The sequence below is a fragment of the Anolis carolinensis genome, chromosome 3 (genome assembly GCF_035594765.1).
Source record: "Anolis carolinensis isolate JA03-04 chromosome 3, rAnoCar3.1.pri, whole genome shotgun sequence".
Taxonomy (NCBI): domain Eukaryota; kingdom Metazoa; phylum Chordata; class Lepidosauria; order Squamata; family Dactyloidae; genus Anolis; species Anolis carolinensis.
The window spans coordinates 212,164,502-212,178,631 of record NC_085843.1 but is presented as its reverse complement, the minus strand read 5'-3'; the positions used below and the strand labels follow the sequence as shown (position 1 = coordinate 212,178,631).

At 37.8% G+C, this 14,130-nt stretch overlaps 1 protein-coding gene across 3 annotated transcripts in view; it reads right to left on the bottom strand.

Annotated features, from left to right (window-relative positions):
• Positions 1 to 14,130, bottom strand: part of prkg1 (protein kinase cGMP-dependent 1) — a 904,903-nt gene that overhangs the window by 228,738 nt on the left and 662,035 nt on the right. The gene's annotated exons all lie outside the window — the stretch shown is intronic.

The window sequence follows — 14,130 nt, the reverse complement described above, 5'->3', positions numbered from 1 at the left end:
TTTAATGGGGGGGGGGGAGTAAAAGAGAATGTGGGCAACAGTTGACCACTCAGCTTGATACCAATACTATAAAAAATTGTGGAACAGATCATCATAATCTGTGAGCACTGAGAAAAGAGGACTGTAATTACAAAGAACCACCAGGCATTCTCAAAAGCAAGTCATGCATGATTATTCTTACCACTCTGCTTTATACAGAATTACAAGCTTGGTAAATCAGGGAAATATTGATGCAGTGCATCTTGATTTTAATGAGCATATTGAAAAGGTCCCTCATTATGTTTTACAGACAAACTGATAAAATGTGGGCTAATCCAATACTTCTCAGGCTCTCTGATGTGCCAAAAATGTGGAATATTTGTGTCCACTGACTACAACTTATTATTTCTTTCCTGAAAACTTTCTGCAAAGCACAATTTGCTCATATTCTAGTATCAATTCAGAAACCACCACTTTAATGATCACTGGGCATTTGATTGACAGATAAAGCCAATTTTTTTATCGTGTCAGAAGCGCCTTGAGAACATACTGCAAGTTGCTTGTGGTGTGAGAGAATTGGCCGTCTACAGAGATGTTGCCCAGGGAACACCCGGATGTGTTACTGGGAGGACTCTCTCATGTCCCTGCAAGCTACAGCTGACAGATGGAAGCTCACCCCATCTCACAAATTTGAACCAGCAACCTTCAGATCAGCAACCCAACCTTCAGGTCATAAGGGTTTAACCCATTGTACCATTGTGGCTCCCAAGCCAAATAATATCCACCAATGATTTCTTGTCATCCTTGAGAGAAGTGAGAAATGGAGAAATGTGTTGGGCTTAGAGTCTTGGATGATGGACTGTTCAACAAATTTTCTGATAACACAGATCTATGGGGGACACCTTATTATGATCTTAACAAATTTGAAAATTGAATCAAAAGTAGCAAAATGAATATTACTATTTACAAATGTAAAGTGTGTTTAAGCAGGAAAAATTAGAATCACAGAAATGAAGGCAGTGGCATGATGTATAGCAGTAGTACAGTGGAGTCTCACTTATCCAACACTCGCTTATCCAACGTTCTGGATTATCTAACGCATTTTGTAGTCAATGTTTTCAATACATCGTGATATTTTGGTGCTAAATTCTTATATACAGTAATTACAACATAACATTACTGCGTATTGAACTACTTTTTCTGTCAAATTTGTTGTATAACATGATGTTTTGGTGCTTGATTTGTAAAATCATAATCTAATTTGATGTTTAATAGGTTTTTCCTTAATCTCTCCTTATTATCCAACATATTCGCTTATCCAATGTTCTGCTGGCCCGTTTACGTTGAGATTCTACTGTATATGTAAAAATATTTAGTTGTTTTAATAGATTAGAATCTATAATGCAAATAACAACTGCTGGAAAGCAAAAATGTTAATGAAATTATAGCTTGCAGTAAACAGAACTAGAATGTCTAGATTATGGGAAACAGTAGCAGCAGTTTATTCTGTTTTGATCGGATTGCAACTGGAATACATCTGGCCACAGATGTTTAAGAATATTTTTGTAAAAAATGGCACATGTCCAGAGGAGGCAAGCAGAAATGGTAAAAGGTTTGGGGAATAAACCCTTTGAGGAACAGTTCAGGAACAAGATCTGAAAGATGGCATGATGGCCATCTTGAAGCATCTTGTCATCTACTGCTCTGAGTGACAAGATATTAACAAAGTGTTTGAAATTTCAAGAAAGAAAATTCTGACTAAACACTGACAAGAATTTCCTAGTAGTAAGGCTTCTTCAGCGGGAACTGGAGTGCCATGGCAATGGTAGATTTCCATCTAACAGAGACTGGATAACTATGGATATTTCCCTGGAAAGGAGGTGAAGCATACCAGGACTTCTTAAACTTTTCCCACTTGTGACCCCTTTCTACTTCAGAAATTTTTGCATAACCCAGGGGTACAGGTATATAAAATAGGTATAAAATCAAACTTTTTACTGAAAATAATTAAGCATTTGCAAAGCTTTCTAAATAGGCTGATTTACTTTTTGATCAAGTACATCTGAAGCAGACTCTGCTGTAAACACTGCATATTGATGCTAACTGATTTGTGAAATCTCTAACAGAGCCACTAGGTGATAGTCAGACACCTTTTACTGTTGCCAAATTTTTGTGATCATAGCCAGAAAAAAAAAAATTGGGGGGGGGGGGTTGAAACTTTTTTGAAGCGAATCATGAAGAGTAGTTCCATAATGCAAAATAATTTAGAAATTAGGCTACATTGATAAACTTTGGTGGACCCTCAAGACAGATAAACTTCAGTGGACAATCATGGGGATTTGATTAAAATTCATGAGTAAACCAGGTTTTTTTAAAAACCTGAAAATTTGGGGAGAGGTTGAACCCCTAACCCCCCCTCCCCCCGGGGCTACAGCCCTACCCAACATAGACATAAGGGGACCCCAGTTGGGGTCATGACGCACAGTTTAAGAAGCAGCAAATTAGACCATTATATAGGATTCTGTCAACTCTACAAGCCAATGATTTTATTATTTGTATTTGAGGTCAGAAGTTGTAGTTTGAACAGAGTAGTTCCCTGCAGCCATTTGAAAATTTGTGTCAACAAGAGACTTCCATATTGACAAATGTGTGCTCACAGACAGGGAAGTTGCCGTTCAACAGGGACAAAATGAAGTTCAACAGGGACAAATGCAAGAAACTTAGGCAGAAAAAGTGGAATGCAAAGATACAGAATGGGGGATGCCTGGCTCGACAGCAGTACGTGTGAAAAAGACCTGAAGTCTTTGTAGACAAGTTAAACATGAGCCAACAATGTGATGCGGCAGCTAAAAAAGCCAATGGGATTTTGGCCTGCATCAATAGGAGTATAGTGTCTAGATCCAGGGAAGTCATGCTATCCCTCTATTCTGCCTTGGTCAGACCACACCTGGAATACTGTCTCCAATTCTGGGCGCCACAATTAAAAGGAGATGTTGACAAGCTGGAATATGTCCAGAGGAGGGCAACTAAAATGATCAAGGGTTTGGAGAACAAGCCCTATGAGGAATGACTTAAAGAGCTGGGCATGTTTAGCCTGCAGAAGAGAAGGCTGAGAGGAAACATGATAGCCATGAATAAATATGTGAGGGGAAGTCATAGGGAGGAGGGAGCAAGCTTGTTTTCTACTGCCCTGGAGACTAGGATGCGGAACAATGACTTTAAACCACAGGAAAGGAGATTTCACTTGAACATCAGGAAGAACTTCCTCATTGTGAGAGCTGTTTGGCAGTGGAACTCTCTCCCCCGGACTGTGGTGGAGGCTCCTTCTTTGGAGACTTTTAAACAGAGGCTGGATGGCGATCTGTCGGGGGTACTTTGAATGAGATTTTCCTGCTTCTTGGCAGGGGGTTGGACTGGATAGCCAATGAGGTCTCTTCCAGCCCTATTGTTCTATGATTCTATGTTACACATCTATCAGTTCTAGGGATGTGAAAGATGTCTCTTTTATGGACTACTGAAGACAATTAATATTTTGAATGTCACATTCTTCTGACTGTCTGGTTGTCTGAGAATGTTATATCCTTTGGAAGCAGTAGACATAGGTTTCCACTTAATGGACTTCTAACTGAGTCACAGAACTAGTATATTTAACAGTATTATTTTAAATTCCTAGATTGTAGGACATGTTCATGTTCTGAGCTTTGAGAACATGCTAGCTGTGATTTAACAATTCTTTGAAGTGACTAAAAAACAGAATACTGGACTAGAAGAAGACATTATCCTTCAACACTTTTCTGATTTATTTTCAGTTGGCTGCTTTACATGTTATATATTATATGAGTGTAGACATTTGTGGCAGACATGCAAACTCATCAGTGAAAGGGCTTACAAATGCAGTCTATCCTTTTTATTCCACTTTTTTTTTACTCCAATGAAAATGATCAAACTGCATTGCTCCCTATTTCATATTACTGTTTGGTGAATCACACGTGGCAATATGTTAAATTACTATCGCTGATCACATTGTTCTTATACAACACAATGTAATTTAGTTCTTCATCCTCTATAATCCCCTTAGCTCATTATAGCTACTTTGTGGTAAAATGCTCAATCTAAAGTCAATTGCAAATCATTTTCTGAGCAATATATAAATGGAGGTCTGTCAAAACACTTCTACAAATTACAAGATTCAGTCTTCACAGAAGGCCTTCAAATTCACCAGAGATGAATTGAATTATACAATATACTATTTAAGTTTTTTTCTTCTTCTGTAAAATGCTCAACCAAAGGAGCACCAAATATTAGGACCAAAAAAACCAAGTGTTCTCTTGCTTGACCACTCTGCAGGGCGTAATTATTCTTCTAAGGATATAAGTTTCTAGTTGTTGGAAAAAGTGTTTTCTTAAAAAGATAAATCTTTGTTGAGGTGCTAAATAGACTCCATAGTGAAGGTTAACAATGTAGTCATTCATAACAGTGTGTTACACTATATGATTACATAGTGTAGATACTATATGACTTCCAACGCTTTTTGGAAAAGCGTTATAAAACTATTATTTTATAGCATTGAGCCATGAAAAAGTGATGTCGAACTATATTAATTCTACAGTGTAGATGCACCCATGGTTTAAAAACAGACTTAAAATTTTACCATCTACCTTAAGATACAGATTTTCATATATTCTCTAAACTTTTTCCTTTCTGCCTAGTTGTTTTGATAAGGATGGCCTTGATACACACAAGAAACAAATGTAAAAAGTATAATGCCTTGCCTTCTACTTTGAAAATGATCAGTTATCAGGCATAAACTTGATCCTGCCAGTCAATTTTCATACTATTTTAAAGTATTGTATTAAATATATACATTTAATTTTGTTCAACATAGTATTTTTTAATTGTTACACAGTAAATTATATCTTCAGATTATGTATTCTCAGCTTCAATTAACGGTTTGAAAATAAGCACACATACCCCCTCTCCCCCCAACCCCCCCCCCCAAAGTATTTTTTTTATTTTGCCATTTGATATAAGGGACACTATTTTACTATGCCATTCTATACTTGAGAATCCACAGATTTTGGTATCTATGGGGGTGTCAGGATACAAAGGGCCCCCTGTATTTTACATACAATTCAGTATGAGACATACATGCACATACTTTTTAGTTTATGTTTTGTGGAAATTGCTAATACATATACATTGTTCTGCATAGGGCCACACAATATCTTCAGATCAAAATGTATTTTGATAAAAAAAATTCTTTTCTACATCTTGAAATTCTGCCTCTCCTTTCCACGTTGGATTTATTGGATAGTTCTGGTCCCTTTTGGCTTTCATCTTTCTCGGTATCCTATTTTACCCAAACCAATTACAGCTAAGCTTGAAAAGGTAAAGCCACGTATAAGGACAGAGAGAAGTCATTTTCTCCAAGCCAAAACCAAATTAAAAACAATATGGCTTTGGATATGCATTGAAAGGAAGGAGAGAGGAAAAAAATTATCCATGAACTGTTATATTAACACAGGTCTCCCAACTCCAAATTAGGAAAAAACATTTCAATTATAAAAGCTGCTCAAAATGGAATAGGCTGTTTTACAGAATTCTGGGAATCACTTTTGTTGAAGAGATTACTTTTAAGCGAAGTCTGGAAGACAATTTCTCAAGGTTACTTTAACTGTGTGTTCCTGCTTTAGAAGGGGATTAGAACATAGGACTCTTAGGATCCTTTCTAACTGTATAGTTCTAACTCTAGTAATAAAAATGCATAAAGAGCTCATAACAACACAGGTATTGCATATAAATAGAAATTAGATGCCTTAGAATTTTCCTGATCTCTTTGCTTGTGCAATTTAATTCAACATGCTTAACAGCAGAATATGATCCCTAAGCAGACTAAGGACCTCATCACATTGAGGTTCTCAAGCCAGGTGACAGTGGGGGGATACACCAGGCAACATGGTGAATCCATGGGACAGCAGGGAAAACCATTGCCCCATGCCCTGCATCACCACTTTCCCCATCACACAGGGGAAAGTGCCACTGCCCGGCTTCCCCATGCACTGGCCCTGTTCTAACTAATGTGAACACGGGATGCCTTCCATGTTGTTTTGGCTACATCCTAGGACACTTCCAGAACAGAACCAGTATGGAGCCCCACTGGAAGTAGCCCTGCATCATGTGATGGGCTCCAGTAGGCTCTGCTCTGGCTCCGTCCTGGAAGTATCCAAGAATGAAGCCCAAGGCTAATGTGATAAGGTCCTATGTGTGCAATAAGTCAACAAACAAGTACCTCTAGTTTAAAGTTAAGTTTTTCACATATTCTCTAAGCTCCCTCCCTACTGCCCAGTTGTGTCGATTAGCATTGATGTTTTGTTATATAATGTCTCAAAAGCAAATGAATAAAGCCTATTAAGATCTTCAAAATAGATGATCCATTAAGAGCAGGTAACCGAGATCCAACAGGAACTTTCTGCATGAGACAAGTTGATGTTTTAAGCAGAGTTACAAGTTAATTGGTGCTCAAGATATAACACAGGCTGTCAATAGCTCCTCATGTCTGGTTTTGGAGTGAACTTGGTTCACTGTTGTCAGGACCCAGGCTGCAGAACACCAATAACCATGTGCAGAGGCCAGACTCTATCTAATATCTTTATTAAAGATATATATAAAAACAATAAAAACAAGTGAAGAATATAGTTCAGAAGCAGACCTTTCAGATGAGGTCAAATATAGTCCAGAAATGTATTGTCCAATATAAGATATTAGAGTTCAAAGTTTTAATCCACTTGACCGAAACACACACTTTGCCAAGCAATAGTGTGGGGAAATGACAGAGTCTTTAAAGTCCAATGTAGCTTGACAACAAGGCTGGAAAATAAACTTGATTCTTGGCAAGATCAAAGACTTGAAACGAGGCAAACATGAAGCATGAAACAAGGTCCGTGGCAAAACGTGAAACAAGGCAGGCTTGAAACTTGATCCGGGAAGCAAGGAACTGGGGTTACGAAGTCCACACACGATCTCTCTCCTCAAGCTGATCAATTGACTCTGCAAAGTTCCCCTTGCGACAAACACCTATATTGGGTCTTGTTTTCCCGCCAACAGAACACTTTCCCTAGAGAACGAGAAGCGAAACCCAACTCTGTCCAGATGCATGACTCCTTAGAATTTCCCAAGGGAAGCAGACCTAATCAGCTAGTTGTTTGGCAGCGATTCTCAGGCTCCGGCGATTAGCCTCTCTGACTCCTCTATCTCTAGTATAATTGTCCCTCCGGGAAAACGGGGGGGGGGAGTTCTGCCCAAGGCCTGTTTGGCTGAATTCTTGAGGGCAAACATCCTCCAGGTGGAGAGGCTCCGGCTCTGGCTGAACCGGCGAAAATCCCATGTTTTCCTCTTCGTCTGCCACAATAGTACTAGGAACAGGACTACAAGGCCCATGAGTCATCACAACTGTGCACATTTTGTCCTACTGCATTTTTAAAATAATGGAAACTGTCTATCTCCAGAATTTTTCAATTTATTCTTCTGTCTCTGGACCCTAATATTTCATCTTACCTTTCCCCTTTCTCTATATATACACTAGCAGTTACAAAGATAATAACGAGCAAGTGAAAAAAAAAACAATATTCAGGTTTGGACCTTAATGAATTCTTGCCCAATTACTATATCAAAAATATTTTGAAAATGCATTTTAAAATAGCATAATAGTTTCTACAATACATTGAGTTGTTTTTTTAATGAAGGAAGAAGACCTCTTCCATTAGACTTTTGAAAATATCACTGTCCGTAGCAAGGGAAAGGCTAATATGAAAAATGTCATTACTAAGAGAATGAAACATATTTTGAGTCTCAAATGGCAGTGGAAAGATTCAAGAGCATGGCAACTGGCCTAAAAAGAACTTGAAGATGCTAATTGGACTGGATATCAGAACGATATCACCATTGCAGAAGGAAAGGTATTTTACCAAGCACTTCATTAACTCGCTAACAGTAGACTATTGTATTCCTCTTGCTGTTCCTGGTTTGATAAAATATGGCAAGATACTAACCCAAAGGTTAAGGAACATTGTGCCTGAGGTGAAAGAACAGACTTTAATTAACTTTCGGATCATTTTCAGATGATTATATGAAGTGACATCCACTGACTTCTTTACTTTTCTATTATAACTAATTAGCAATTGTCCATTCACTAGAACATTCTTGTGTCTTGCCATTTGGTTGGTTCAGGTCTAAAGGTCTGTGGTTTTGCTAAATATGAGGAATGGCTCTGAAATCCTGTGGAATATGTATTTTCATTGCCTTCCATATTGGTGCCTTCTCTTAGAAATTACTGTAGTCCATCAAATGACAATGTATTGAAATATTTTGTAAACATTCTTCATCTAATTTTAAAGCAGCTTTCATATAATTCTAGGAATATAGATAATATTTTGGTTTGTTCAGATTAAAGTAACTGAAATGTCACTATGAAGATTATGGACCTGTCTGACGTTATCATTAAACAACAATTTACATTTTCCTCCATTTTACAAGACAACTCCAATTATTATCTATATTCAGTTTCTGAAACTCCTTGCTGTAGATGCAGACATCTGCATAGCAACGTAATTTCTAAAATGATTTAACTCTGTAAATTTACTGTGTTTCTGAAATCCTCTGAAAATTCATTGTGCAAGGCAATTGAAAACAATTTTGATAGCTAATCTCAGACTTCAGGAGGCTGTGGAAGGCGATAGCAAACCTCACAATTTCCCAGGGAGGATAAAATAGGCTGGGAGAATCAAAGTGGAGTGTTTTCAAATCTTCAGTCTATCAGCTTTTATAGTATAAAAACTTGTATTCCTTATTTATTGCTTCCTGTATTTAATATTGCAGTACAAAGACCCTTTGAGAGAAAGACATTTTGTGCAATTAAAGAAAAAACACTAAAACTAGTATGCAATTATTCAAGACTCTTCATGAAAGAATGGCACCCATAACACAAATCAGCCAGGGGAGTAGTTATTTTTGCACATGTCTGCACCACTGTATGGCTTACCTTCTAGAATGAGATTCAAGCCTAGGTCAGGAATAGGAAACGTTAGCTCTTTCCAGACCATGAGATTTGCAGACCAATAAATCCAGAGGGCCAACAGTTGTTATTGGATGGATGTAGGATGATTAGGTTTTAGGAGAGTGTATACTGTCAAGTTCCCTGTGAAGCTTTACTCAGTATTTAAGTGCCTATTGGTGTCAGTCTCAGGGAGGCCAGAATTAGAACCTTGCTTATTTGCTATAATAAATTTGTCATGCACTTTGACCAGAAAGTTGTCCATATTCATTCAGATGTTGATGCTACAGTTATTGCAGTGCCTAGGGAGGGGTTCAGTGTAACTTCAATTTTCTTGGAAGTTCAGCTATTGTTGCCTGATGAGGTGGATAAAATGCTTTGATAATTCAACCCCACCTTTTGATCTCTGGTACTAAATACATAGTAGATATGGATTGATTGGCTAAGTGTCAAGGGGTGGTAAATGCCTCACTACACCAGGGGGAAGTGGCTGCTCCCTTGAAGGAGTCTGTAATGTACTCTCACCTGGGTCTAAAGGTGTGTGATAGCTATCATGCTATCAATAATATTCCATATTTCAACAAGGTACTTGAATCTGTGATGGCTGAGCAGTTAAAGATTATCATTACCTATTTTAAGACAGGACCAGATTTCAGGCCAGGGCACAGTACCAAAACAATCTTGGTTTCGAGGACTCTAGGGGAACTGGCTCTGGAGAAAGAGGCACTGCTTTATTGTAGTTCTGTAAAGCCTCTAGCTCAATCCCATTTCTAATGTTCTATGGAGTGCCACAGGATTCAATCTTATTTCCCATGCTATTTAACATCTATATGAGGCTGCTGGGAGAGCTTATTAGGCATTTGGAGGTTAGATGCCATCAGTATGCTGACAAAATTAATCTTTACTTCTACTAGTCATCAGTTGGGGCTGTGGAGGTGCTGGAGCAGTGCCTGGATGCCATGCTGTGCTGGATGAGGGTAAATAAACTCAAGACGAATCCTGTTGAGGTGGACTTGTGGTTTTCAAGTCTGGGAACTGAATAGGTTGCTTGCCCTGAATGGGTTGAAGGGGCAAATGCTCCTTCATAATCTTGGAGTACTCCTAGACTCATGAATGTCACTGAAGGCCCAGATAGGCTGGGTCCCATTTTACACTCATATAATCCAGATCATCAATACAGATAATCCACATTATCTGCTTTGATCTGGATTATATGAGTCTACACTACCATATAATCTATTTCAAAGCAGATAACCTGGATTTTATGTGGCGGTGTAGAAGGGGTCTGAGTAGCTTGGATTATTTGGGGCCAGCTTCAACTGATCTGCCAGCTATAGCCATTCCATGATGAGATAATTTAGCCGCAATAATATCTTGGTTGAGATACTGTCATAAGACTGCCCTTTAAGATAACTTGGAAACTGTAGCTGGTGAAAAATCAGCAGTTATATCATACCTGAATAGAATTCCAGTGAGCAGTTAAGCTCACTGGAATTCTATCCAGGAATAACATCTTTTCTGAGGGCCCTTCCACACAGCCCTATATCCCAGAATATAAAGGCAGAAAATCCCATATTATCTGAATGTGGACTCAGATAATCCAGTTCAAAACAGATATTGTGGTATTTTCTGCTTTGATATTCTGGGATATAGGGCTGTGTGGAAGGGCCCTGAAGAAATTACACTGGCTAAAAATATGTTTCTGTTCTGATTTCAGGGTTCTGGCAAGAATATTTTAAGTTCTAGGACCCCCATGCCCCGCATCTCCCCATCCTATGTGGGGTCATTGCCACCCAGTTTACCCCCGCACTTTCCACAGCTTTTCTTATGAGAACATAGGAAGTTCTCTTGGCTCTGTCCTACAGTGATTGCAGGACAGAAACCTGACAGAAGTAAACCTATGTCATGTGATGGGCTCTGTCGGGCTCCATCATGTTTTTGTCTTGCAAGCATCCTAGGATGGAGCAGAAGATCAATGTGATGAGGTCCTTAAATGGTTGGGACCTCATCCCAAACCTCTATCTCTTTAAATGCCTGCTAGATCTATTGAATTGGCCCTTCTCCATATCCCATCCATAAGGAAAATATATTTTAGGAGGACATAGGAAAAGGATGATATCTGTGTTGACAATTGTGGAATTCCCTACCTCTAGAAAGCCAATTGGCACTAATGTGCAAATAATTTCAGTGGCAATTTACATCCTGTCCTTTTATTAAAATCTACAAAGATAACTTATTTTATCCAGGCTGCACATATTTTCTTGTCATATCATTCAAGGTGGTTTAAGTAGTTTTAAACTGTATTTTTTTAAAAAAAATTAAAAAATGTTGTTTTAAAGTTGATTTTATTGTAAGCCACCTTGAAATCTCCAAATAAAGGATGAGATATACATATATATATATGTAAATAAATGAATAGTAGGTCTAGTTGGGTGGGAAGGCTATTTTTGCATTTTCACATTTGTGCACACCCACCTAAAAATTGGGAATATGAAAGGACTTTGACAAACACTATAGAATATTCTTTCATGGTAAGAAAATATCGATAGTAGCAGGCACAGAAGTTTTTTTAAAAAAAGTATTTGTCATTATTTTATCATTGGAGTACTTCTGATATGTTCCCAAGAGAAAGAAGTACAATTTGAAAATCACAATTGTATCTGAAAGTCATTGTGCCCCAAAGTACAGAGAACAGCAAGACGTAATAAAAAAGCATTACATTTCTCTGTTCTGCCATGCTCTCAGTGGAGCTTTATTTATTTGGAGCTATTTAATCTATACTTTTCTTAAACAGCAGGTCAGTTCACTGCTTCTAGGACACTATGGTTATTCTTGTTTCTTGTGTTATTGTCCCTTAAACTAATACAGAAAAAACTGCAGGTACTAGTTTTTTAGGGGATGTATTTTATAAAACAACTAACATATATAAGAATAACAAAAAACCAACAGATTCCTAACATTGCCCCATATTATATATATATATATATATATATATATATATATATATATATATATATATATATATATATAGCAGAGATGGAAAGACAAGAGTGAGATCATTTTTACACTGCCATATAAAATCCAATTACGTGCTTTGAACTGGATTATATGGCAGTGTAAACTCAGGCCCTTTGCACACTGCCCCTATATCCCAGGATCTGATCCCAGTTTATCATCTTATCCCAGATTATCTGACAGTGGAGATTCATATAATCCAGTTTAAATCAGATGTTCTGGGATCAGATCAAGGGATATAATGTGGATTATGGTCTTTGATAATCTGGATTATATGGCAGTGTAGAGAGGCTGAAGATTAATAACGGCAGTCATCTTAACAGTGATTTAAAAGATGCTAAATAAAATAAGAAAGAATGACTCAAAATCTCCACTATAGTTTAAAATTAGAAGACAGTGGCTTCATGATCAACATCTGCAATGGTCCTTATAATTCAGCCATGAATTAAACAACAAATTTGGACAAAAGTGATATGAGACTCCTCTACAAGTTTATATCCAGTGTAGACTCATATAATACCGCCTCATAATGCAATGTAGATGGAGCCTTCACTTCTGCTGTCAGACCGAGACACAAATATCATACTTACTCAAGTCTAATTAGTGTCTTTTTGGCTAAATTACATTGCCAAAATTAGGGTACGCATTAGTCTTGCGAAATATAATAAGCCTTTAACACTGCCATATAACCCAATTCAAAGCAGTTAATCTGTATTTTATATGGCAGTGTAGATGGAGCCTTTGAAGCAAGTAGCTTCTTCCTCCTCTCTTTGTGTGTTTTGCTTCTGTCTTCCAATGGCTGCTGTATGTGTCCAAACCTCAAATAGGAGCTGGAGAGCTCCTGATGCAATATCTCCTTTTGCTTTTGGCTCAGGCCCCTTCTGCACTGACATATAATCTAGATTATCAAAGCAGATAATCCACATGATCTGCGTTGAACTGCATTATACGAGTCTACACTGCCATATAATCCAGTTCATAGCAGATAATCTGGATTTTATATGGCTGTGTAGAAGGGGTCTTAGGAATTCTGAGTTGTAATATGGTGAGTCACCAGCACTCTTTGGTAAAGAAGGCAGAAGACCTTGGAAAACGACAAGACCATAATTCCATAGCATGATTCTGTAGCCACTTTAAGTCCCCTTTGGGGGGGGGGGATAAAGAAGGGTAAAAATAATAGTAGTAGTAGTAGTAGTAGTAGTAGTAATAATAATGCCAGGGCAGTTCAAATGGTGTCAAGCCATTGTGCCGGGGTAGTTCAAATGGTGTGTACATTAGATTTAATGGCGCATGAGATTCGAGTTAATACATAGCTTCCAAGAACAGCAGCAGGGTGCTAGGGTAAGAAGAAGCACAATTGGTACTATGGCAAAGGGTAGGCAGAAAGGTAGAAGGACATGATTTCATGTGACTGGCGTGTTTAGTTAAATACAAAGCTGAAACTTGAAATAAAAAGCTTCAACCAGAACACAAAGAGAGCATATTGCTAGTATAATATGATGATGGAAACAGTACATGTGAGCACTTCTGAAATAATCTAAGAGCAAATAGCAAAAAAGCTTATGAAGGTAATGATATTCATTCAATAAACTAACCTTGAAGCAGCCTGCTATTGTGCTGTCTACTTGAAAAAAACATTTTACTATCTGAGATCACTGAGCTAGCTGCTGCCATAACAGAACTACCTTTCGTTTGGTTCAATATGGCAGACTATTCTTAGTAAAATGCAAGGAAGATCGGAATATCCTAGAGTAAACTTCATCAGTTGCCTGACATCTCTGTCATCTGGACCAGAAGTAGTGAATTTCCTTGTCATGAAAATGCCACACTGTTGAATTGAATTGGAGTGGCTTGCACTGCATGAATACGCACTGAGACATGCTATTCTCTATGTATGCTATACTATTTGACAACTTGCACTAAAAAATGGACTACTACTATGAATTACTGCTATTGATAAAACACAAAATCTAGTGTTTTATCAATACATAAATACTACATTATAATAATCACCATATAGGCAATATACACATACACTCCTATAGATTAATGTATCTTAATAATTAACTTATTCAATTTCCTCACTT